The following is a 25,984-nucleotide window of genomic DNA, read 5'->3' on the forward strand; positions in this document are numbered from 1 at the left end:
TTCCCAAGAGTCAGGGCTTCTTTTCATTCTTCTGAGGGAGTCCAGATGCCCTCCCCCTCAGTCCAGCCCACGGCAGAGCACACAAATGGATGAATCAAAGGAAGGGGAGCAGGAAGAACAAGGCAGAGGGTTATGGCTCTTCTTTCTTTTTTCTTTTTAACAAAGCACCCATATTCAGTGTCCTCTCACACACCCTCCAAGTCTTCCCCAAATGTCTCTGAGGTAGGGTAGAGGCCGATGTGGGTGAGGCAGAGGGAACTCCGTGTCAAAGCTGTGGCCAAGGCCAACTCAAGGCTAAAAGAGCAGAAGTGTCAGGCTCAAGACCAGAAGAAATCAAATCCTGAGGAACAAGGGGCCAGCCAGTGGGCTGGATGGGTAAGGCAGAGAAAGGACAGAGAGACTGCACAGGCATCCAGTAGGAAAGATGGCAGTTAAGACAAGAGACATCACAGGAGCAAAGCCATGTAGGAGGAAGACAATAGCAGGAAGGAGATGGGACTGGCTGGTTAGAATGTCCCTTCGGGGAAGAAATGGATTTTTTAAAAAGTGACCAGATTCTAAAGGGCCTCAGAACACCAGGCTGAGATATTTGAGTTTTATCATTTGGGCCAAAGGGAACTATTGGAGATCTGTGGGCAGGGAACGGCGAGAAAGACAAGCATTAGCTCTAATATGCAATTGGCACCAGCGTTTAGACCTCAAAATGGTGACCCCTTTAATCTGACAGTCCGCTTTGGTATAATTTGTTAAAAATGACAAAATGTCTCATTTTGCTGCAGTTCATCTTGACCTTTCTTAATATTAGAAAGTTAATTTCAGAAGGGAAATAAATGTATTAGTGTTGTCACAGTCATAAAAAGATGAATTCTGTACTGTCAAGCTCTTTCTCAGAATGAATCCATCATGCTGTAAAATGGTTGCCTTCCAACACCCAACATCTTCCCAGCTCCCTCCCTTTTCCTCCTTTCCTTCCTCCTTCTTTCTTTCCTCCTCCTCTCTTCCATCCCTCTCTCCTTCCCTCAGCCAGCACATCTACTATGATATGCTCTGGGCAGACAGAGATAAAAGACACGCTCCCTGCTCTAAGGCAAAACTCTAGTGGGAAGACAGAGAAGGAAACCCACCCATCGGAGGTGTGTCTCAATGCCAGGAGACAAGAGAGCTGAGAGCTAAGGAGATACACAGAAGGGGGGCTACCCATCGTGCAGAGGTAACTCCTATTAAATTAGGAAACCACACCCGTTAGTAGGACTTGGGTTGCCTCTATGGTTAGGAGAAAAGACAGTAGGTAGGATTCTGAAGCGTTGGGTTCTGGCTGCATCTCTGAATTATCACAGTTACTAGCGAATGAGCGCTCGGACTGTGGTAAATATTCCACGTCTTTTTTTTCACTTAACCTTCTCATCCTTATCACGAAGATCTTATTGTTCCCACTTGCTCAAAAGGGGAAAATGAGGCTCAGAGAGAGGAAATAATTTGACCCACCTGGGTTGTAAATCTTGCGCATAGAGGTGACTCCAAAATCCGAGTAGCTTGACATGTACAGTGCTTCATCTCCAGCTCGCTACAGAGAGTTCTCTTTTTATGATGTTACATGGTCTCCTGTTATTAACTTTACCAATTATACTTACTACTTGAGTAACCTTGGAAAACCTAGTTCTTGCCTCTCTCTGGATCTTTGATCCTCGGTAGTGCAATGAAGAGTTTGGACCAACTCTGACCCCCTCTGGTTGTAAAGAATTCCTGCAACCTGAAGGCACGTGTAACTCAGTGCTTCTCAGAACTTCATGGGCAAGAAACACCTGGGTATCTTATTAAAATTCAGAATCTGATCAGAAGGTCCATAGTGACCTCTGAGAATCTTCATTTTTAATAAGCTGGCAGGTGATGCTGATGTTACTAGTTCAAGGACTCTGTTCTGAGCAGCAAGGACATAGCCTATGGTAGGACCAAACTTTTGGGCCCAGGGTGGACCCACTGGGGTTGTGGGCTTAAGGTGACTGAAAGAAAAGAAAGTAATAAGAGCAATCTAACTCAGGTCTGGTCAGAAAAAAGATTTCTGGATTTATTTTTTTTTTACCTGGGATGTTCACTGTCTTGGGTTTAAAACCAGCAATTCTCTCGAGAGATGAAAAGGAAGGAAAATTGAACTTTTAAAGTCTCAAAGAAATTTTTTCTACCGTAATCACATCTGTTTTAATTCAACGTGCAGTCTGAAGTTTTCCCCACAGCTCAGATTTCTGTGTCAGAGGAGCCCAGCAGCAGAGCTCCCCTGGGGAGGTGGCCATCTCTCTCCCTCCCCACACCCTGGTTTGGGTGGGGCTGCAGCTTCTTTCCCAAGACACATCAGCACACGCACACTTCCCTAAAGCCCTTTAGGGATCCGCTTTACCTACCGGGTTAAGGGCCTCCAGCTTTAAAGCATTAGACTCATTTCTCTATGTTCCCTTGCATGAAACTTCTACTCTTACTCTAACTGCCTGTCCCTCCTTTACTAAAGGACACTTGGCTCACCTGCATTCGCACCCACCACCCGTGTTGCACCCGTGCTCATCCTTGCGCCTCCACCCCACACCTTCCACTCTACCACCGACTACCCCTCCTCTCTCTGTTCAGCTCTCAAGATACCATCTAGCATTCAGCTTTGTCTTCACAGCGCCACTCCCAGGATGCCTGCTGTCATTGTCACAGATGTAAGCGAGTGCTTATGTGTGCCCATAAGCTTTTTATATCATTTAATTCTGAAAACAACCATGTGAAGTAAGAATCACCCCCATTTTATATATGAGTTAAAAGAGATACAGGGATTCCAACCCAGATCTGTTGAATTCTGAAGTCAGGATTTCTCCTCCCTGCCCTTTGCCTTTCTCCAGAGCTACCTTTCTTTCTGATGAGAGGAGAGAGGATGAGGTAGAATGGCCTGAGAGATTGCTAGATGTTACAAGTCTGTGGGGGGGGGGAGGGGCGAGGAGGCTGCTAGAGGAATGCAAGTTAAAGGACAAGGGGCACATTTGCCCACCTCTTTTCCACGAAAAACCACACAATAGAGCCCTGAGGCCACCTCTGAATGCAAAGCACTTTCCCTGCATTATCTCAGAGTCTCAAGATTACCTTCTTTGGGCTACGTTTTGATGGATTCCTACGATTATCCTCAATACTTCTGGGTCCCATTCAAGCCAGTTGGGACTAATGAGTTCGAGGCAATCAAATCATACGTAGCATGTCAGAGCCAGAAGGAAAATGAGAGATTCTCATTCAACCTCTTTATTTTACAAATGAGAAAACTGACGCCAAAAGGAAAATGATCTCCTCAAGGTCACACAGTGATTTGGTGGCATAGATTCGCTTGAAGGCATTTACTGCATCTTTTTCCCTAGCATCTTCCGTTTCAGAACCAGGTGCCTGCAGGTGCGCACGTCTCGTAGTCAGTACCAATGGTTCTTTCTGGGGCAGAAGTGCTAGAAGGAAAGCTCTGACTCATCTCAGTCTCTTGGCCAAAAGAGTGGGCCTCTACCACCAGTTTCTTCTCATCAGAAGGTGACCTTGGAAATCCGGACATTGGATACCTGGTTTTTCCTCCTGTACTTCTCAAGTCTTTCTCTAATTATTTCTCATCCTTTTAGTGCTTAAAGTGTTCACCTACACAGCCTTACTCTCATGGCCTGAATTCATACTTATTGTATCATCGGAGGCACCTTTTGGCAAGGACCCATGCCATATACATCAGCTTTGCTGTGCTAACAACCCCAAGAACCTGGTAGCTTATCACGGCGAAAACGTCATCCCTGCTTGTGCTTCACACTAGTGCTCCCCAGCTCAGCCAGGCTGTGCATGGTTCCACCTTGCTTCTCATCTAGGGCCCAGGCTGAAAGTGTTTCCCCATCTGGGTTAGGCCATTTTCATGGCAGAGGGCAGAAATACAGTCCCGTTCAAAGTGTCCACACAGGAGGGGCATATGTCATGGCTGTTCACATCCCATTAGCCAAAGCGTGCCCCAAGGCCAAGGCTGAGGTCAGTGAGGTGGGGATATACATATACTCCTCTTGAATTCCCAGGCAAATGAATGATACCAGGAGACCTCTTGTTACAGGGAAGAGGGAAGAGTCAAGAGCAAGGATCTGATCCACCGAAATTACCTCATTGCCCGGTGGCTCAGTGGGTTGAGGCCTCTGCCTTCGGCTCGGGTCGTGATCTCGGGGTCCTGGGATCGAGCCCCGCATCGGGCTCTCTGCTCGGCGGGAAGCCTGCTTCCTCCTCTCTCTCTCTGTCTACTTGTGATTTCTGTCTGTCAAATAAATAAATAAAATCTTAAAAAAAATAAACTCTTAAAGAATATGACTTCTGGGAAGTCACTTGCCCTTTTTGGACCCCAGTTTCTGATCATTAAAATGAGGAAGTTGGCTTCAGGAAGCAAAGGATATAATAGGAGGAATCAAATTTAACTGAGTTCAAGTTCCATGTGTACCGCAGACTGACTGTGCATGTGGGAAATTAATGGTCATTGTTTCTAAGTTGTAGGACTTCAAGGGGTGTCACTTTCAACTTCCAGTGGCGACAATGTTCAGACCTTGGCTTTGAGCTTCTGTAGGGGTGGATCCCCTTTGCCTTTCCTTCCTCACCTTCATCTGTATAACTCACTGGGTCCTGCACTCCCCATGTAGACCCTACTTCTCCAGGGAGCCTACGGTGCCCTGGCCATCCCCAGGGGTCAAGTGCCCTTGCTCTGTGCTCTCCCTGCTCTTATGCCATCAGGCTCTGTCACCGCCCTCATCACCCTGCAGTGGAGCTGCCTGATTTCTGCTTCCGTCATGCCTGAGAGTACAAACTCCTGCTGCAGAAATGGGCTGATTTCTCTCTTTTTTTCTCCCAGCACTTAGCACAGGGTTGGACACACTTAGGAGCTCCGTATCTGTTGAATGAATTTACGAATGTGATTCTGTTCTGTCCAAGCAAGCAGCTGAGTCCCACCAAGAGCAGCCCCCACCTGGGCCAGCAGCAGGCCCTCCGTGGGTGGAGCCAGCGGCCATCCCTACAGGCTTTTGCAGCTTTCAATCCTTCGCAGCTCCCACTGCCTCCCCCTGCTCACCCTCCCAGGGCCAAGAGAACTCCCTGTTTCAGAGCCTAGCTGTTTATTTTTCTTTTCCCCGTTGTGGAATGTTGCAGCACTTAAAAATAAGGGGATTGATTTTTATCTTGAGTTTGTGTTTGCTTCTTTCTGACTAGGGAGTTTAAAAAAAACTTATTTCCTTTATATCAGTAGAGGTACATAAAGGCAAAGAGGCACACAAAATGCTCATCTACAGTATGGCCTGCTGATGAAGGGCATATGTTTTGCTGTCTTGCAGAATTGGTTTTATATCCTTTCTCTTATTCAGCTGTGTGACCTTGGGCAAGTGAGGCCTCCTCTCTGAAACTTTATCTTTTAAATGAGGACAATAGGTAAAGCTCCAGCTTACATGAACATTAAGGTAGTAATGCATTCTCATGAAATGATGAAGATTGCTGGGTTAAAATAAATAAATATACATATATATATATATATATATACGCATATATATGTAAATATTTGTATTAACTCCATTTGTTCTCACCAAGGCTTTATATTATTATTATTATCCCCATTTAACGGGTGTGGAAACAAATGCATTAACCCTGTCACCCACAGACAATACTTGTCCCCCGAGTGTGCACTTAATCCTTCCAGCTCTCTACCCTCGGGGCAAGGTGGGCATTGGCAAGCCCCAGGTCCTTCTCTATGACCCTCCTCCCCTTCCTTGCTTTTTTTTTTTTTAATTTCTTTTCAGCATAACAGTATTCATTGTTTATGCACCACACCCAGTGCTCCATGCAATCCGTGCCCTCTCTAATACCCACCACCTGGTTCCCCCAACCTCCCACCACCCCCCACCCACCACCACCCCTTCAAAACCCTCAGATTGTTTTTCAGAGTCCATAGTCCCTTGCTCTTTCTTGCTCTCTCTGCTCCGGGCCTTCAAGTCAGGCCGTCTGACAGGAGATTCCGTTCTCTCCCACCCTTCACTGAAGCTCGCAGCCCTGGGCCTCCGCCAGGGAGCCTCAGGCCTGCTTCTAAGCCATTTGTCAGGCTGCCAGAGGGCCGGGCGCCGGTCACTTTTTCACACACGGATATCGGGGCAGCTGACAGAGCTGAGCAGGCTTGGCAATGGGCGTTCCCTGTGAACAGAATCTCAATGAAGGCTCTGGCCCAACCCCTAGCGGGTGTCTGGGGCCCGGGGTGTGCGGGGACTGTCCTGGCAGCCTGGAGGAGAGTCAGCTGCCGCCCCACCCCTCTGTTACGGGATTGTTTCCTGTCCTCAAGCATGTTGAAAGCTGTTTAGTTGCATCTGACGCCCCCTTTCTTCCAGATTGTGCGCACGTGTGCGAGTGCACATGCGCGAGTGTGAGGGGGAAAGAGAAATTGCTCTTCTACCAGAAGCTGGCTTTCTGGGGCAGGGAGGGAGTGTGGGGAGAGAAGGGAGAGGAAGGAAGAGAATTACAAGAAATCTGAATCCACTGGAAAATAAAAGTTGGAGGGAAATGAAGAAAACTGGAGAGAGAAAAGAAAGGATAGAGACTGAATCCCTTAGACCACCTAATCTGACACTTTCCCCGTAAATATGCTTCATGACAGTCAAACTAAGCACAGTTGCTCTGGAGGAATGGAGGTGAGGAAACAAAGCCGCCTCTTAATGTTATTTAAACTCTATCTTTTATCTTCAAAACACATGCAACCAAAACCTAAACCTACAACACCAGCCTAATATAGGATCCATCACGTCCCCACAGGGAGGCACCCCCACACCCCCTCCAGCCTTCCTCTTCCCAACCTCAGCGGTTTTCTGGGATGACCACGGTGCCTGCAAGCACATCCCACCCAGTAGCCAGTGTGGGCGGGAAGGACTCAGCAAGCCCAGGCATGGGTGAAGCTGAGCACTGAGGATGCAGAGAGCAGGTGCACCCAGCCTCCACCCTCAGGCAGCTCACAGTCTGATGGGAGAGGCAGGTTATCAGCACATGCTCGCCAGGCATTTTTTCACATTATCCTTCATCCCAAAACCATCCCAGAGCAGCTATTATTAGGTTTAGTGCAGAGATGAGAAAACCAAAGCTGAGGAGGTCCATGACTTACCCTAAGTCCTGCAGTTCATAGGTGGGGGAACAGCATTGAAATCCACATCTCTTATTTCCAAGTTTGGGTTTGTCCCACTCCATTGTAGTAAAGAAGGGAGTGACCTAGGGACAAGCCAGACAGAGATGGTGGTCGGAATGTCTCCCTAAGGGAAGCAACAGTAATGTTGAGTCTTGGAGGAAAAGCAGGGGCTGGCCAGGCATCTGCGTCAGGTGAGATCGGGGATAAGCTCGCAGTGATGAAAATGGCCTGGCGCTTCAAGCTCTTAGGGTTTGAAGAGGGTCCCGTGATGAGAGTGAATAATGCAATAGAAAAGTGACATATAGAAAAGGCCAGAGAAGTGGGTAGGGTCAAGTCAGGAAGGCTCTTCACAGCAGGTCATTATCCTGAAGTATTTGGGAGAAGCTATAGAGCTCTGCAGAGTGGAAACGTGCCAGGGCTGGAGTGTGCTCAGGAAAGTTGTCTCCAGACACAAGGAGAGCCTGAGTGGAAGGGGGAGATCCTAGAGGTGCTCTCCTCATCTGTGTGTCCACCTCCGTTTGTCTCCATCATGTATCCATGCTTTGGTCTCCTCTGTCTTGTCTCTGCTTGCCTGGATCTCATTATCAGTCTCTACCTCTGTCTGAGCTGCCTGTCTCTTTGGGCCCTTAGTCTCCCCACATAACCCTAAGCAAGACGGCTCACCACTCTGAGACAAGGGTCCCTCATCAGTAAAATGAGGATCATAATGCCAGCCTCAAAAAGTTGGATTGGGGATTAAGGCTGATATTGCCTGTGAAATCTTTTTATTTATTACAAAATACCATGCAAATATGAAGGATTATTGTTATCTGGCTATTTCTTTCTCAGGTGTTACATTTTGTTTTGCTGTTTGGGTTTTTGTTTTGTTTTTGAACCAACATTCCTCGCGTATCTAGTCTAGGCTGGGCACCAGGCTATATACCCAGCAGGAGGAGGAATTTACAATAAATCAGAAAAAATAGCATCCTTCTAGAAGATCAGAGTGTAGTAGAAGCACACAAAAAGCTAAAAGAGAAGCCGTGGTTCTGTGTTTGTAACCCGGTGCCTGTCTGTCTGGTTGCCTCTCTATCTACCCAAACATCCATCCCTCTGTCCATCCGTCTCTCTCTCTCTGGCTGCCTGGTTGTTCTTAGATCTGTTTTCATGGACAGTCACTGATTCAGAACTGCCCGAGTCCCCTTGGTTCTCACATGTGACCCCTCCTGTACTCTGGACCTCCTTTCACCATGCAGTGTTTGAGAGTCCTTGTCTACAAAGAGAGGAAAATGAACTGCAGAGTGAACACAGCTCTGGATGACTTGGACGGTGTCTTCTTCTTTACCCAGTAGTTTGACTTTTAGGACTTTCCTTAGGATTTGTGCTGGTCCCACAGAGATTGGACACTGCCACATTCCGTATGTCAAGAAAGCTAGGTTGAAAGCCTTGAGGAACGGATTTCCTTGAATTTTACAGTTTTTCTGACTCAGCCCCAGATAGTCCCCAGGCAGTTTCAAACGTCCACATCCTCAGCAAAGACTGTAAAGAGTGCATGGTGACTTCCCCTGTAAGCTCTTTGTCTCTGAAATATCCTTTAAGAAGCCGTATTGTATCCCAGGGAGCAAGTCCTGTTCTGCTGCCTATTAGGCTGTGTGGCTGCAATCAAGTTACTCAGTCACTCTGGGCCTCAATGTCAGAATCAACAAGATGATGATAATATTTTCTATTAGGGTCATCGTAAGAATGTAGTGATACAATGTCCAGTGTGTTTAGCACAGGATCGGACTTTTTGTAAGCTCACCGAATTGGCTCGGAGTCAAGAGTCAGATTTACTTCTCCTTAGTATTGAAACATATTGTTGCTAACCTAAACACCCCATTTTTGTGATTTTGTGTGTATGTATTTGTTTGTATGAAATCAGCTGTGTTTGTGCGAGTGTTCTAAATTCCCAAGCACCCACTTGTGACTGCTAAGATACTAGAATAGCGCCCCTTGGTGGAACTTTCTGTGATGCTGGTCGTGTTCTTCTGTACCGTCCATGAACAGTAGCTACCGGCCATATGTGGCCACAAGCTCTTGCAGTGTGGCTTGGACAACTGAGGAACTGTTTGTTGTTGTTGTTGTTGTTTTAAGATTTTACTTATTTATTTGTCAGAGAGAGAGAAAAAACGAGCACAAGCAGGGGGAGCAGGAGGCCAAGGGAGAAACAGGCTCCCTGCTGAGCAAGGAACCGATGCAGGACTCGATCCCAGGACCCTGGGATCACAACCCGAGCCGAAGGCAGACACTTAATCAACCAGGAACCATCCAAGTGTCCCAAGGAACTGTTAGTAAACTTAATATAGATCTATTTAATTTCAGTAATCCCACATGACTGTTGTGTTAGATAATGCAGTCCTAGAATATTGTTTGTAATATCACCTGAAGTGATTATTATGGGATGAAGAAAATTCAGTACCACTTACCCATTTCAGACACCTGGATACACACTAACCCATGTAACCCTCATCAACCCTGTGAGAGGAATGGTTGTCACCTCCTGCTTGCTGACAAGGAAATGGAGACTTGGAGAAGTAAAGTGACTCCTTCAAGGTCACACAGCCAGTTCAGGGTTTGAGCCTATATCTCTAATTCCAAAACCCTTCCCTTTCCATGACCTATGCTGGTGCTGCTGTGTAGCGGTGTCTCCTGTCTTCAAACCTCAGCCGCACTCCCACTGCCTCGGAGAGGGGGGCACTCCAGGGCTGCACCTGGGGGCAGTGGAGCCCTCTTAGGGGCTGTAAGACCACCTGATCTGGCCCTTCATTCTCTCTGCTCCAGAGACACTGGCTACCTCACTTTTCAGTGACCTCTTCAGGCATGCTCCTGCCCCAGGGTCTTCCTGCTGGCACTTAACCCCGTCTCTCCCCAGGGTGTATGTATATTTTTCTCTTATTATAAATGGATCACTCCAGCTGCAGGGTCGAAAGCAGATCTGGTTGCTAAGGGAGGGAAGGGGGTCTTGGAGTAGAAACTGGTCAGCTGGGTGGCGACGCTATAGTTCAGAACCGCAAAAGTCAATGTCAAAAGCCAAGCCGCTGGGCCTCCTTGCCTGGAGCCTCAGACAGTTAAGCGTCAGAGCTGGAGTGACCTTTAGAATGTTCTTTCCATCCCTTGAAAGTCCTTGTTGGAAGAATGATAAAACTGAGGCACAGAAGCAATAAGGTAATTTTTGGAAGGTCGGCCAAGTTCCTAACAAGAGCTTCCATCTGCTGCTATGATCTTTTCTCCGCATTACAAGACCATCATAAAAATAGAGATTTTACCCTCACCAACCTTCTTGCCTCCATCTCAATCCTGCTTTCATTTTTAGAGACAGCCCCTGTTTTCTTAAAGGCCACCGTATCACCTAAAAGGCAGGGATTCAGTTCTCCCTAAACAAATCAATTTTTACAAAGAATGAGCAAATCTTCCCCCAGAAATCTGAGCATGGCCTCCAGAGAATACAGAAATTCATACAAGATGTCTTAGAAGAAGATAGAAAAATCTTTTTCCATTTTTTAGAGACGAAGGAAAAAAACACACACGCGAAAGCCCAAACATAATTTTTCTGATGCCTGATAATATTCTTCTCTCATCTCTCATTTCCCTACAACCATTTTGTCTTAGGCTCCGGGAGCCTGTGGGAAGCTGCTGTGTGATTTTTATCTCTATGATTAAAGTGTTACACTTTATTGAGTTCTTTACATCAGCAGCAAAATCTGCAATGCAGGATTTTACATAACATCTCATTTTCTTCCCTCACCATTACTGTTATTAACCTGGTGGCAATAAACAGAAAATACAGCTCTTCTTATGATGTACTCTTTATTTTTGTTCCAATAGCAAGAAGAAACATAAAAGGGGCAGGAACCAGAGAGAACAGGAAAGAATTTTTTGCCCTTTAAGTCCCTTCAATGTCTGACCTCCTCTCTCCGTATTCCACAATAGCAGTTCTCCCAGAAGTTCAAGGACAGTGATGGTCTCTGCTCAGGAATGTTTTCTTCTCCGCCGTTAACTCATCCATTTACTCACTCAGTAAGGATTTCTTCAGCACCTACAATGTGCAAGGCACTGTGCTAGGGGTTGGAGGTATGAAGATTTTAGGTCTCCACCAGCACTTGGTCCAACTGGTGTTATAGACATGCACTGAAATAATGAGGAAACCGCGAGGTGAAATGCACGTGAAGGAGGGCATGGTCAAGCATACCCAGATGGCTAAGGAAGTCTTTACAGAGGAAGGGAAGCTTGTACTGGGCCATGGAGAATGGCCAGGTAGAGCAAGGCCCCCTCGGCTATGGGAACAGCATAAGGCAACCTTGGAAAGCACAGAATAGCATGGCATGGTTTGGAAGCTGTCAGTCTGGCATGGTGAAGGCATTGCATGCCTGTTAGCAGACAGCAGGAAATGAGGCTGAAGATGGAGGTAGGTCATAGAGCATCTGATACTCCTATACTGAGATAACGGCCATATATTTTGTGAATTCACCCTCTGGGCTCCCCTGAGACCCCAAAATTAGAGGATCAAGGCAGAATGAGATAGCGGAATAACTTGTACTATGGACAGAAGCTGTAGGTTTTGGGGTGCCTGGGTGGCTCAGTGGGTTAAAGCCTCTGCCTTCATCTCAGGTCATGATCCCAAGGTCCTGGGATCGAGCCCCACATGGGGCTCTCTGCTCATTGGGGAGCCTGCTTCCTCCTCTTTCTCTGCCTGCCTCTCTGTCTACTTGTGATCCCTGTCTGTCAAATAAATAAATAAAACCTTAAAAAAAAAAAAAAAGAAGATGTAGGTTTTATCCTTGGCTCTGTGACTTCCTCAGTGTAATCTCGAGCAGTGTATTCATCTGTAAAATGAATATGCTGGGAACGAGACAGTGACTGTGAACAAGTTGTGTAATTTGTATACTATTTCATGTGTCAAAGGAAATGATCCACCCAACAAAACTCTAGACCATTCAAGAACCAAAGAAGCCACAGACTAATTCTATGGGATTTTAGTAAACGCTTTTCATGTGGATGTAGGTGAAGGAGGCTGCCCTGTTTTGGGCTTTGGCTTCAAACCAAGAGATAAAGCCTCCTTGTCTACACCTCCTTGTCCAGCCCTTGCTTGACTCTCAGACTGCCCCCTTCCTCCTCGCTGCTTTCTGGCTGAGCGATGTGGTCCATAATAACCAAAATCTTCTGTTTGGAGAGAGTGAAAACCTATAGCAGAGTAATGGCTTGAGAACATCCTTGCCCTCATCCCATTTAGGGCACCCGAGTGTTTGAATATGTGTATTTAAGTGTCTGAATTTTTAAAAAATTCTTGTTCTGATTTTATATCTTATAAAAATGCACAGTGCTTATCTTTATATTAACAAGGAGCTCCGTTTTTATAGGCAATGAATAGGTTACATGGAAAAGTAGTCATGCTTAGGGAAAAATCAACTTGTTCGCATCAAAATGTTATGACCCAAGACCAGAAACCCTCCAATAGCATCTTCCTCTAACTGGGGACCAGTACCCAGGAGGCAAACATCCAATTCCCACTGAGAGGTTGATGGCAGCACCCATCCTAGGGGGTGGCCCCACCTTCTAGCCAGCACACAAGCCAGAAACCTGGGAATCTGTCTGAATTTAGGTCCCATATCCAACACCATCGGTTTTATTCTATAATAGGTTTCAAACATGTACCTTCCTTCTTCTCTCCCTCCCTGCCCCTGGTTTAATTGAGAACCTTATCATTTTTCAATCAGTTCCCACATGGACTATAACAAAAACATCTTAACTGTTCCACATGCCTCTGAGTCTTCTAACCTCTAATTCCTCCTCATCGAAGCCTTCCAAAAAATCTTACTAAAATGCAATACAAACATAATCATGTTATACTTTCGTAAAATACTTCTCTATGTTTTCTACTTTATATGAAAAGTTCTTAATGGTTTACAAGGCCTTCCATGATGAGTCCACAGAAGCCTTTTCAGCCCCCCTTTTCACACACTGCCCCCCCCCCAGTAATACTCTTCAATCATGCCAAACACCATATAGGTCCCTTAATGGGCTGGGTGGTTTGGGGTCCCATGGGTTTTTCTCACCCGGCTTCCTTTGTTTGAAGTATCTTTCTTTCTACTGGGGCCCCTTTCCTTATCATCCATTTGGTGAACACCCTCTTGTCTTTCACTATTTTGCTCAACAGCCACTTTCTCTGTGAAGCCTTTTCCAACTTACCCAATAAATTGATGGTTCCTGTAGCTGTATCTTTGCCCAGTCTCCACATACATCTCTCAGAGCACCCGAATGACTGAGAGGAGAAAAGGGATGAAGAGAAAGAAGAAAGAAGAGTACAATGAGAGAGGGGGAGAAGGAAGGAGAAGGGACAAAAGAACCGATAATGGGGTCGCTGTTTGCACCTTTGTCCTCCCCTCCCCCCATCCCCAGTCACCTACACTGAACAAAGCAGTGAGGGACCACCTTATCTTTCTCCAGGGTGTAGTACAGAATTGCAGCATTAGTGTTGGCACCCCTGAACACTTCTTTGAAAAACAATGCCTACTCTGCCACATGGGAAGACTGATTTACCACAGGGAAATGGTCTTTTTGTAGGCTCTCGCCATACCAGGGAAAATGACCAGGTACTCAGGTTCTGAAGGAGATACAGTGGGAAACTCTGCCAGAATCTGCCCTCAGAGATCATAGGAAAGAGAGAGAGAGAAAAAAAAAAAAAAAAAAAAAAAAAAAAAACACCAGTGCAAAGCAGAAAGATGAAATGATTGAAAGATAGAAGACTCTCAGGGCACAAGGGGCCATGAAAAGTCACCAAATCCATTCTCTAAATGGGGAAATTGAAGAGAGGGAAAGAAACTTCTCCAGGTCACAGAGCAGGTTAGTAAGAGAGCCAAAATTAGTTTCCTGGAAAGAACTAAGATTTACCGAGGACTTACCAAACCCCCAGCTCAGTGGTTAGACATATATTTCTCTCTCTCTCTGGATCAGCTAACAACCTCCTACAGGAGATGTCTCCAAGCATTCAGGCCACACATATTTATTGAGTTCCTAACATGTTCCTGGGGGTGCCCTAGTTTCATCAGCCTTTGATTTATAATGAAGCAACATTAACTTTTAATTATGAAATTAAAATGTCCCTCGGCTCTCACAAGCTTACATATTATATCTCCATCCTCTTCTTAGTTTGTCTTTCTGCTCAGACTGGAGCTTTCTGCAGGGAGGTTTGGCTTTTCTATTTGTACCTGTGTCCACTCGTGATGCAGGAGTGAGCACCGGGGTGACCCCTAAGGGCAAGGAGCAAGCAGAGCCTTTCAAAGTAGTGAGATATAAGTTAGGATCGAGCTGAGGTCCTTTCCTGCTATGAGATCTTGAGAAGCCCATCTCTGAAATTCTTTTGAGAAACTAAGCTCCCGTTTACTTCAGTGGATTGTTAAGAGAATCACATGAGCTAACTGGTATCAGAATGTGTTTTTTGTGTGTGTGTTTTGTTTTTTGTTTTTAAAGTATTTATTTACTTGAGAGAGAGCACAGGCAGTGAGGAGGGGGCAGAGGCAGAGGGACAAGCAGACTCCCCTGCCGAGCAGGGAGACTGGTGTGGGACTCGATCCCAGGACCCCAGAATCATGACCTGGCCTGAAGGCAGACACTTAACTGACTGACCCACCTAAGCACCCCCAGTGTGAAAATGGTTTATAAACTCTACAGTTGTGAAAAATGATGGTTATTGTCAGTAGATGTTCTACTGAGCAAGGAAGTTTACATTTGTGTAAGCTGGGTCTCCAAGCCCTGCTCAGCTCTGTGTTCCTCTAGCCCCTGTACCTCCCTTCAAATCTTCTGTTGTTTTAAAATGTCCATCTTCCTTGCAAAGTTTTGAGCTCAAGGAGGTCCATCCCCATGGTGCCAAGTACAGCACCTCCACACAGCATCACTGTGTGACTGGAAAAAAATGTATTTGAAGGTTACAAACTGCCAGACTTTTTGTTAGGCACAAAACCAGGTACTTCCTGATAATCCTGTGAGCTTGAGATTATTATTCCCATTTTTGAGTCAAGAAACTGAAGCTTAGAGAAGGAAAGTAACTTCTATAGGTCCTAAAGTTCACCCATGTCTAAGCTGACACTTGAAGCCAAGTCTACTGAGCCCAAAACCACCCTTCACTCCATGAGGACCCTTCTCCTATCATCACCATCATTGTCATGGTCAACATTGGGTTCACTGGTCACTGCTATGGGGAGCAGGAGACAGACTAGGAGTTCTTCTTTTGCCCTGTTATCAACCCAGACCTCCTGTGCTGAGCCCCTGGTCTCTCTCCCTTTTTAAGGGCAGAGTTGAAGAAGAAGGTAAAAGCAGGGGAAGGTTCCCTCCTACCAGGCCAGACCCAACTCCTCCTGGGTCATTAGGAGGAAATGCAGAAATGCCTTTATTTACAGGCAGATCTTCCTTTTCACTTTTAAGGAGAGGAGGGTTACAAGAGACAAATTGGAAGTAGGAAAATGTTTTTACTCCTCACCTTGCTGCTAGTGGTGCTTTTTCCCTACACCCACACATGACTTTCACAAATTTCCTTTGTCTTGAAGTTTATTCCACTGAGGCCAATGAGGCAAACAGATGCAGAGGCTGGGAGGTTCTGAAGAGCTTAGAGATGAAGGGTTTAACCCTAGGTCAGAAAGACTTGGGTTTGAATCTCAGCCTTGCCATTTGCAATCTCTTGTTTTCGTTCTCTGATTATAACAGTACTTAACTCATAGGATTGTTACTGGAATTATTACAAGCAGGAAGCACTCAGTAAATGTCAGTTGCTTTATTTTTTGTGTATTTTTTATTTTTTAAATTCAATTAATTTTGTATTTAAATTCAATTAGCCAACATATTATATACATCATTAGTTTCAGATGTAGTGTTCAATAATTCATCGGTTGCTTACAACACCCAGTACTCATGATATCACAGGCCCTCCTTAATGTCCATCACCAAGTTACCCCATCTCCCCCACAACTCCTCTGCCCTCCAGCAACCCTCAGTTTGTTTCCTAGAGTTAATGGTCTCTCATGGTTTTTCTCCCTTTCTGATGACTTCCCATTCAGTTTTCTCTCCCTTCCTCTGTGATCCTCTGTGCTCTTTCTTATATTCCACATATGAGTAAAAACATTAATTGTCTTTCTCAGAATGACTTATTTCGCTCAGCATAATGTCAGTGCTTTTGATGAAGTCCTGGTCAAGATCATGGACCACAAAGCCAGACAGCTTGGGTTTTGCCACTTACCACTATGTAATGTGGGGGTTCCTTTGCAAGTTACTTAAACCTCTCTGGTCATCAGTTTCCTCATTTGTAAATGATGTTTCCATCTGAGGGGGGTGTGTGAGTAAGGAGTGGCAGGTGGTAAGCACGAAGTTGTTACTACTGTGGTCCCTCCATAGGGCCTTAGGTGAAACTCCTTCCACCACATCCCTTCCTCTGCCTTTCTCTGAGTCCAGGATACCTGCTCCATTCATTTATGATAATTTAGTCACTCAGCAAGTATCCCCTGAGTACCTGTGTGCTGGGCCCTATGATACACCCTTGGGATACAGAGGTGGACAAAACAAGGTTCTAGACCTCACTGGCTTCATAAATGACTCCCTCCTTCTTCAAACATTTTTTTTTTTTTTGCTCTAGTTTTCATGAAATCTCAGTGTCTGTGTTTCGTCCTGCTCCCTGCCACTCTACAGTGTCCTTCACCATACCTCTACCTAAACCCCAAATCTCATTGTTAGAGGGCTCCAGAGGCACCTCGGTGCTACAGATGCCCACCTTCATGCCCCCAGGGCAGCCTGCTCCCCAGGGCTCCAGGAACTGTGGGTAACTGCCTACCTGACATGACCTGGCTGGTGTCCAGTAGTCACTGCAAGCTGCCTCAATCCTTCCCAGATCCCGTTTCCTCAACAGCATCACAACTGGTCTCCACCCCAGTTTCCTTTGTCTATGTGGCACCCCTGTCTTTCAGTTGCTCAAGTCACAAAGTCCCCATCTGTCTTTGACTCATTCTGCATACAATCCATGCGCGGGTCCTACAAGGTTGTGGCCAAAATATTTCTCTAATTTGCCTTTCTCTTTTCATCACAGCCACCCTGCTCTGATTCAAGCCACTGTAATCTCTGGGGGGACCTGTTCAACAGCTTCCACTCATGCCCCTGAAATCCATTATCTCCACGACAGGCAAGGGAATCCTTTTACCACATTCCCTGTTAAAAATGACTTTTCACTGTGCCTAGAATAGGCTCCAAACTCAGGCCCCAGGCTGCAAGGCCCTGTGTGAGTTTCACCCTATGAACCTCTCCAGCCTCACCTTCCCGTGTTTATCACGATCCCACCACGAACCTTCCCTCTGATCTTTGAAAATGTCACACTCATCCTTGCTTCTGGGTCCTTATTTGCCCAGAATTCTCTTGCCGGCTTCATTGAACAGCTCGTTCTTATCGTCCTTCCAGGCTCAGCTCGCCTGTCAGAGGCCTTTCCTGATCACACTATCTAAAGTAGACCCTGTCCCCATCCACTTGGTGATTTGCCATCGTGTCACACCCTTAGTGCATTCCTAGCATGTATTACTATCTGGGGTCACCTGGCTTAGTTGCCATTCACCATCTGTCATCCTCACCCACGGGTCAGCTCCTCGAAGACAGGAGCCGCATCTGCTTGGGTCACCCCCTGGGGTCCTAGTAACAGTAAGTTCATAGCAAGTATGTGTCAAAAGAATGAATGAATAAACTGGATGATAAATACTTTAGCAGAAGGATATTTTTTTAAAAATCTATGGTAGTCCAGAAGAGAGAGCCACTGTTCCTGAGAGAGTCGAGGAAGGCTCTTGGACAAAGGGCCATTAGGCCTAGCAGCAGAGGATGAGCAAGCTGTTAGCAGGCGGGGAGGGGGATGGGGAAGATAGGCATTTCCACCTGCAGGAATGGCAGACAGGAAACACAGAGGAGAAGGACACATGTGCTAGGGTAGCTGCGGGTATCGAGCACAGGATGGAGGAAGGCAGGAGAAAAAGTGCCCACAGCCCACCCGCCCAGTTCCCTTGGCTGGCTCTCTGGGTTTCCTGTGTGGTGGTTCCTCTTCTTGTCCCCACTGATTCATCACATCCTTTGTGACCAGAGATTGTGTTCCGCCATATCCAGGGCGTTGCTGAGCCAGAGAGGCCATAACTGTGCCACTTCAGAGGACTAGATTATGCATGACAAAGACAATGACTTTGTTTCATTTATTCTGTTGTTTTTAAAGAAAGCGTTCTCAATTTTTCAGAAAAACTATTCTTCCTGCCTTAGGACATGCACCCTAACTTCCATAAACGTCTACTTTAACTTTTTCCTTTTTCCTTTAGCTTCATATTTATTGTGCTTTCTTTTCTACTTTAACTTAAAAAAAAAAAAACAGGGAAGTAATTTAGTTGATAATAAAAAGATTAGATTTGGGGCTTTTTCTCCTGAGGCTTATGGGGAGACAGCTTCCTGGGGTACATCTCAGCATGGGAACTATCTGGAAGTTTTCTAAAGCTCTTTGCTCCTCCCCTGACCCCCTCCAGTGCCCTTTGAGAGTTTGAGAGGCTAAGCCAGCTAGGATCCTTAGAGATCCTTGAGTCCCCAGACCTCCCAGTCCCTCAGCTCAGAGATGAAGAAAACTTCATAGATCCGGCAATCCTCAGACCAGGGCGATTGCCTTGCTAGACTGGAAGCCCCTGAGAGCACAGCAGGACACAGAGGGACCTGGGTCCCTGCCCTGGCACTTCCCATGGCACAAGGCTGTGCCAGCTACTGCTGCTCTCGGAGCTCCAGTCCGCTCCTCTGGAAGGAGGAAGGACAAAGCAGCTCGCCCTCCTCACTTATGCTTATGCCTGCAGAAGCTCCAGCTTCTTTCTGCTCACCCAACCCTGGACTAAGCCCCCTGCCCTGCCTGGGTTGGATCCCCCTTCTTTCTCTGGATCGAACCCATGCTGAACGCTGAAGAGCTGTCTGGATCCAAGGGAGTCCGCCCCAACTCACAGCACCAAGCACAGATCTGAGGTGAAGCAGGGAAGCGGCTCAGAATGTAGGGGGATAAAAAACCCATTTCCTCCCTGGTGTCTAGGAGGAAGCAACTCCACACTAAATTATGTTGCAAACATGCCCTAAGGTAGTTTTAATTTTATTGGTACTGATTTTAATTTACTCTTTAGGCCCCTGATAGCAGGATGAGCTGTCGGCTGCTGGCAAAGGGACAGCCCTTCATCACTTGGTTTTAATTAAGGTTCTTAAGTTTGGAAGGAAAGAACAGAGATGCTTTCCGTCCCTTCTAATCTCAGTCCGAACTTGTAATGAAGGGCCCTGCATTAGCAACGCACTCCTTGCCCTGACTGGCCATGGAAAGGGGCCTCATTTGACTGCTGGGGAAAATCTAGGCTGCATTTGTTTGGTCCTATCATTCACGGGTTGTTCCATCACTTTATTTCCTGTTCATTCCTCTGCCAAAGCCTGTACGATAACCTACCACACACCAGACCTTGCTCTGTCCTATGGATTTAGAAAAAATCAATACTGTATGGTCCCTTCCCTGGAAGAACTCACATTTTAATGGGAGATAGGAATAAACAAAGCATTTTTATGGCACGTGGTAAGTGCCATGAGACAGAGAGCTGTGTCTTGAATTATGAGAGCACAGAGGAGGCTGTTACCTCATCCTGAGGAATAAAAGGCTATTTGAATTGTGATTTTTTTAGTACTGTCAGACGAATAACATTAGCTGCTATAACAACCAATCCCCAAACTTCAGCGGCTTAGGATAGTAAAGGGTTCATCCCAGTTCGACCCGGGGCAAAAGGCTTGTTTTCCTCCCAGTGTGGACTCAGGGACATAGGTTTCTTCTGTCTTCCTTCTTACGATACATGTAGCTTCCATGCACAAGAGCAAAAGAGAATGTGGGTGATTGTGTATGAGGGTTATGGTCAGACCTGGAAGTGGCAGGTATCACCACTGCTGACATCCCATCGGACCTCAGCCAAGTTGCAAGGGAAAGGGGGTGATGTCTTCCACGGTCCAGGAAAAGGGAATGAGACTGTTGAGTACCCGCTCAGTTTCTGCCTTACATGTGAAGCTTGCATCAAAGTTAGCCAGATCAAAAGAAAACGTATTCCAGGCAGAGGAGATAGTTATGGTATGTGAACATGGAGATGGAAGTCATGAGCATAGCAGGTCCACGTACCACGGGTAGTTCCAGGTGGCTGGAGTGGTTGGTGTCAGACCAGGAGGGGCACCAGCCGAGACTAGACGGGGCAGGGACTGGACCGTGTGGGGCCTTCCACAATATGTGAAGGGGCTTGCATTCTGTCCTGTGAACAGTAGAAAAATACAGAAAGGTTTCAACTAGGGAAGTGACATGATGATTTGTTTGCATTTAAAAAGATCGCTCTGGCGCAGCAAGGAAACTGGGGAAGAAGCTATTATAGCTGAATAAGTAAAGATGATGGGACTTGGATCAGACATGTTCCTGGTCCTCAAAGAGCTTACAGATATACCCACAGACATACTTATCACCCAGATTAGCTGCATAGCAGCAATTACTATACCAAAGCCCAAGCAAGAATCCAAGAGTCACTTTTAAAAAAAGAAAATTGAGACAGAGTGAAGAGTTGCTGCCTCTCCGTGCTCACAGATTGGGTTAACATTAGAACCAGAATTAGAGCCCCTGCTCCTGCCTTCTAACTGGGCCCATACGAGTCCATGAAGCCAGGTTAGGCACAAACCATAATAAGGATGTTGTCATTAGTATTAGTGTTTGTGGTGCTCTGGATTCACCACAAAGTGCAGGGCATGTGTAGTGAAGAAGAAAGAACTTGGACCCTACTCAGGTAAATATCCTAGACTATTTTTTACTCCAGCTCCAGCCCATAGAACCTCAGAGGGGGAAGGGGTTTTAGAAACTAATTAATCCCTCAATGTTGTTTTGGAAATACTACCCAATGTGGTTAAATATGAAAAAGAAATGAGAAGCATAAAAACTGGGGAGGGGGGGCAGGCAGGAGATAGAAGTACTATGTACAGGTGACAAGTTTACAAACGCCTTTCTTCACTCCTTCTTTCCAGGCATCCTGACCTCCTTGCTGTTCCTGAAACATGCCAAGTGCATGTCATTGTTGCGTTTACTTCTCCTTTCACCTGGAAAACTCTTCCAACTGATAGCCTCAAGACTAACTCTCCTCCTCTGTTCATGCTGCCAATTTTCCAGAAACCTCTGCTACTTTCTATTCCACTTCTTTACTTTATTTGCCTCCATGGCACTAATGCCTCCTGACATCTTGTGTTTATTAATTGATTTGTTTATTCCCTTTCTCTCCTCATAGACTGTAAACTTTTGGAGCTCAGGAACTTTCTGTTGTATTCACTGCTCCGTCCCCAGGACCCAGCACACTCCCTGGTGTATACCCAATGCCTAGAACAGTGTCTGATACATTATAGGCACTAAGCGATTATTTGTTGAATAAGCAGATGAAAATCCAAGAAAACCAAATGATAAATTATTACAAATAATAATAGAATTAGTGAAGTATGGAGTACAAATTCAATATGTCAAAAACAAGAGCCTTTAGGGGTACCTGGCTGGCTCAGTTGAAGGGGCATGCAACTCTTGATTTTGGGATCATGAGTTTGAGCCCTTGATGACTATAGAGAATTCTTAAAAAATAAATAAACTTTACAAAAAAGAATAAGAACCTTTTTATTTAAAGAACTATTAGAAGAATTAATGGAAGAAAGCATCACATTTACAGCAACAAGTAATAATGTAAGCTGCCTTGGCATCAAAAAAGATATTCATGATTTATATGAAAACAAAACCAAAAACTTTTTAAAAATGTCCTGCTTTACCCAAGAGAAAATTTGAATAAATGGAAAGTCAAAATATATTCTTGGATTGGAAGTCTCTGGTCACAAGAATTGATTCGTCCTATGGTAATATGAAGTCTAATATTATTATATTATTGAGACTATTGACAGGGTTAGGGGAGAAAGAAAATTAAACAAGCTAATAATAAAGATCATACAGAAAAATATGCAAGACAATACAGGAATATTTGGGAAAAGAACCATAATGAGGTGATAATAAGCCCTTCAAATATTAAAATGCATTATATAAAACACTGATTTGAAAAGATACATTCACCCCTATTTTTATGGCAGCATTGTTTACAATAGCCAACATATGGAAGCAGCCCAGATGTCCATTGATAAATGAATGGATAAAGATTGGTATAAATGTGTATCTATGATGGAATATTACTCAGCCATAAAAAGGAATGAGATCTCGGTATTTGTGATAAATGTGGATAGATCCAGAGGGCATTATGCCAAGTGAAATAAGTCAGAGACTAATACCCTATGATTTCCCTTTATATGTGGAATCTAAAAAAACAAACAAACAAAAAACCAGAAAAGGACCTACAATTATAGAGAATGAACTGGTGATTGCCAGGGGCAGGGGATGAGCAAAATGAGGGAGGGAGAGTTGGAGGTACAGGCTTCCAGTTATAGAAGGAATAAGTCTATGAGGAGGAAGGGTGCAGCATAGGAAACATAGTCAGTGGGATTGTAATAGTGTTGCATGGTGACAGATGTTAACTACACTTAAAACTATAAAATGAAACAAGATACATTATAAACTTAACATAATTAAAACTGTGTGGTATTGACACAAGAATAGATAAATGATTAGAACAGGATAAAAAGCACAAAAATAAACCCAAATCCATACCAAAAATGTGTATGGTAAAGATGACTTTTCAAGTCCGTGGGGAGAAAATGCACAATTTCATAAATAGTGTGGGACAGTAAAGTGCAATCCTTACCTCACAAACTAGGTCCATGTAAATTAAGTTTGAAATGGAATATTTAAATATAAAAAGTGAAACAATAAAATTAATAGAAGAAATGATGAAAGAATTTGACTCAGAAACCACAAAAGGAAAGATTGATAAATCTGTATAAAAAAATCAGCATTTAGAAATTTATGAATGGAAAAAAGTACTAGTAGAAGTAAAGTGAAAAAAAAATGACAAGCAGAGCAAAAATATTTTTGTACTAAACATAAAAACTAATATTCCAGCTTTCAAAATGGGCAGATGAAATTAATAGACAATTCATAGAAAACAAAATGCAAATGGTTCTTAAACGTATGAAAAGCCTAAACTTAACCAAGCAATAAAAGAGAATTATACTAAGAGAAATTCAGATTAAAACTAATCTTAGGTGTGCCTGGATGGCTCAGTTGTTTAAGCATCTGACATTTAATATCAGCTCAGGTCTTGATCTCAGGGCTTTGAGTTCAAGCCCCGTGCTGGGCTCCATACTGGGTGTGGCGCCTACTTAAAAAAAAAAACAAACAAAACTATTCTTAGATATCTTATTTCACCCTCCCACCAAATTGGCGAATATTAAAAAGTTTCGTTCCACCCATGTTGTCAAGTTAATTGCCAAAGAGACATTGTAATATTTTGCTAGGAGTACGAACTGGTCCTTTTGGAGAGGTCAGTCTGTCAGTATTGATCAGAACTGCAATGCACAGGGGACCCAGAAATTCTGCTTCTTGAAATTTATCCTACAGATAATTATATATGTGTGAAATAGCGTATATTCAGAGTCAATCACTGAGACATTTTTGGTAACAGGAAAAGGTTGGAAATCACTTAAATGTCTGTCGATAGGAGACTGGCTATACAGTTTATATATGGCTGTTAAAAAGAATGAAGTAACTGTTTCTGCACTGAGAAAAAATTACCTCCAAGACATGTTAGGAGAAAAAAAGCAGATCCAAATAGTGTGTTCAGTGTGCCCTCATTTGTTTGTCCTGGGGACAGCAGGGTTGGGTAGGGGATGGATATTTACTTGTTTCTGTGTGAAACATCTCTGGAAGGAAGCAGGAGAACCTGATAACATGAGTGGCCTCTGGAGAGTGAAACTGGGTGCCTAGAGATTGGAAGAGATGATAGAGGTTTCTCCCTATAAATCCTCCCATATCTTTTTGACTTTTGAACCATGTAGATCAATCAGTATAACTTGCTGGTTATTTAAAGTAAAATCACATTAGGTACCAGGTGCTAGGTGTCAGGATAGAGCAGCGGAAGCCACTCCAGAATGTTACCAGAAGAACCAGGTTCTAATTCTTTCTCCTTTGCTAAGTGGCTGGCCGGCCAGCCTCCAGCAAGCAGCACCCCGCCCCCCTCCCACCCCCCACACCTGCACGGCACCGAGCCTGGCAAGGTCAAAGCTGCTGGCTTCCAGCTTCGGCGTCCAGAGATTTAGAAACTGTAGTTTTCTTTTCCTTACACATTTCTTAAGTCATCTCTCTGCCTCCTCCTCTCCTCCGCAGCTCATCAAAAGCTCAGAGGAAAAGACAGACAATTGAAGAAAATAAAATTGCGAAGATGACTTTTATAGGGCTCCTGTTGAATCATTGTGTATTCCACCTCCAAAGCTGAAAATGATGAGTTTAATATCACACAGAGCAGTGCATCTTGTGTCTCTCCGAAGACAGCTTATGCTACCCAGAGAGTTGGGAGCTCGGCAAGACATAATTTTTCACTCCAACTCAGAGGCAAATGAAATGACAGTCATCAGGCCCACATTCTAGAAGCAACACAGTTTTCATTTGGTTTTAACTTCGTTTCAAAGTGTCCCAAGGAGGAAGAAGCCTTCTACACACAGTCTCTCTTTCTTTCCCAGGAATGCATGCTCAAAAGGGGATGGAAAGGTGGCCGGGGTTTGCCTTGGCCATTTCTAGAGTTGACCCGTTGATGGTGGGAAGTTAACTGTGCCGGCGGTCAGGCGACCCGGGTTTCAGTCTCCGTTTTGCTAGGCTAGACAAGCCTCTCTCAAACTCGGAGCTTCTGTCACTCTCAGAAAGGATTTTTAGGTATACATTGGGCTGATATATAAGAAGAGAAGGTCAGATTTGAGGGACATTGAAGATTTGGGAGCCAAAAAAATTCCCCAATTCTTGCCAGTCTGTTCTGGTGTCTGGGCAGTCTCTCTGGAGTCACTGGTCCAGTCATTCTGCAGCAGCTCCTAAGCCCCCTTTATGTCCAGACACAGGCTCTTTACAGCCCTCTCCCTACCTTCAGGGAGCTCGTAATTTGGAATATTTGCAAATAATGCCATATCAGGCTAGGGAATCCCTTAAATATGTGTAAGTAGAGAGCAGAGAAAGTCAAAATCATCTTTACAGAGTACAAGGTATAAGGTGTACTATTTTTTCCATGCCCTATTTATATATTATTGGGGAGCAGGTATGGCAACATAAAATGAGGTTAAATAAAAGAATTAATATGTCACATGTAAAACTCCTAGAGTCGTGCTCGGCATGCATTAAAATGTGCAGTAAATGATAGTAATTATCGCTGCAATGTTTGGTTCCCACCGTAACTCTCTGAGGTTGGAAGTAAAATGACCCACTTGCCAAATACAAAAGCTGAGACTCCTTGTAGGACCACGATCTCCCCCAGACTCCCTCAGCTAGAAATGGCCCGGTTGGGCCCAAACCATAAGCAGCCCCAATAGAAATACAGTTGTGTCATCTGAAGGTATTTCTCATTAATCAGAAAAACAGTCGGTTAGTGCCTTTAGTCACGAATGTTATTAACTGTTCTGGGTAAGCAACATCCTGATATAACCCACCAAAGCCCTCACCCCTTCAGAACTCTGAAGAGGGCAACTAAAGGTAGTGCTCTCAGCCCCCGGGGGCAGATGGTGTTAGAAGTGAGGAGAAACTGGGGTTCACAAGTCTTAACCCTTCCAATTACATTGCAGAGGCGTGCTAAGTCTGACCCACAGGCGTAGCTC

At 44.9% G+C, this 25,984-nt stretch overlaps 1 protein-coding gene across 3 annotated transcripts in view; it reads left to right on the forward strand.

Annotated features, from left to right (window-relative positions):
* AGBL4 (ATP/GTP binding protein like 4) overlaps positions 1-25,984 on the forward strand; it is a 1,476,328-nt gene that overhangs the window by 1,392,326 nt on the left and 58,018 nt on the right. The gene's annotated exons all lie outside the window — the stretch shown is intronic.

This window comes from Lontra canadensis, unplaced genomic scaffold, assembly GCF_010015895.1.
Source record: "Lontra canadensis isolate GAN:19392208 unplaced genomic scaffold, GSC_riverotter_1.0 scaffold179, whole genome shotgun sequence".
NCBI lineage: Eukaryota > Metazoa > Chordata > Mammalia > Carnivora > Mustelidae > Lontra > Lontra canadensis.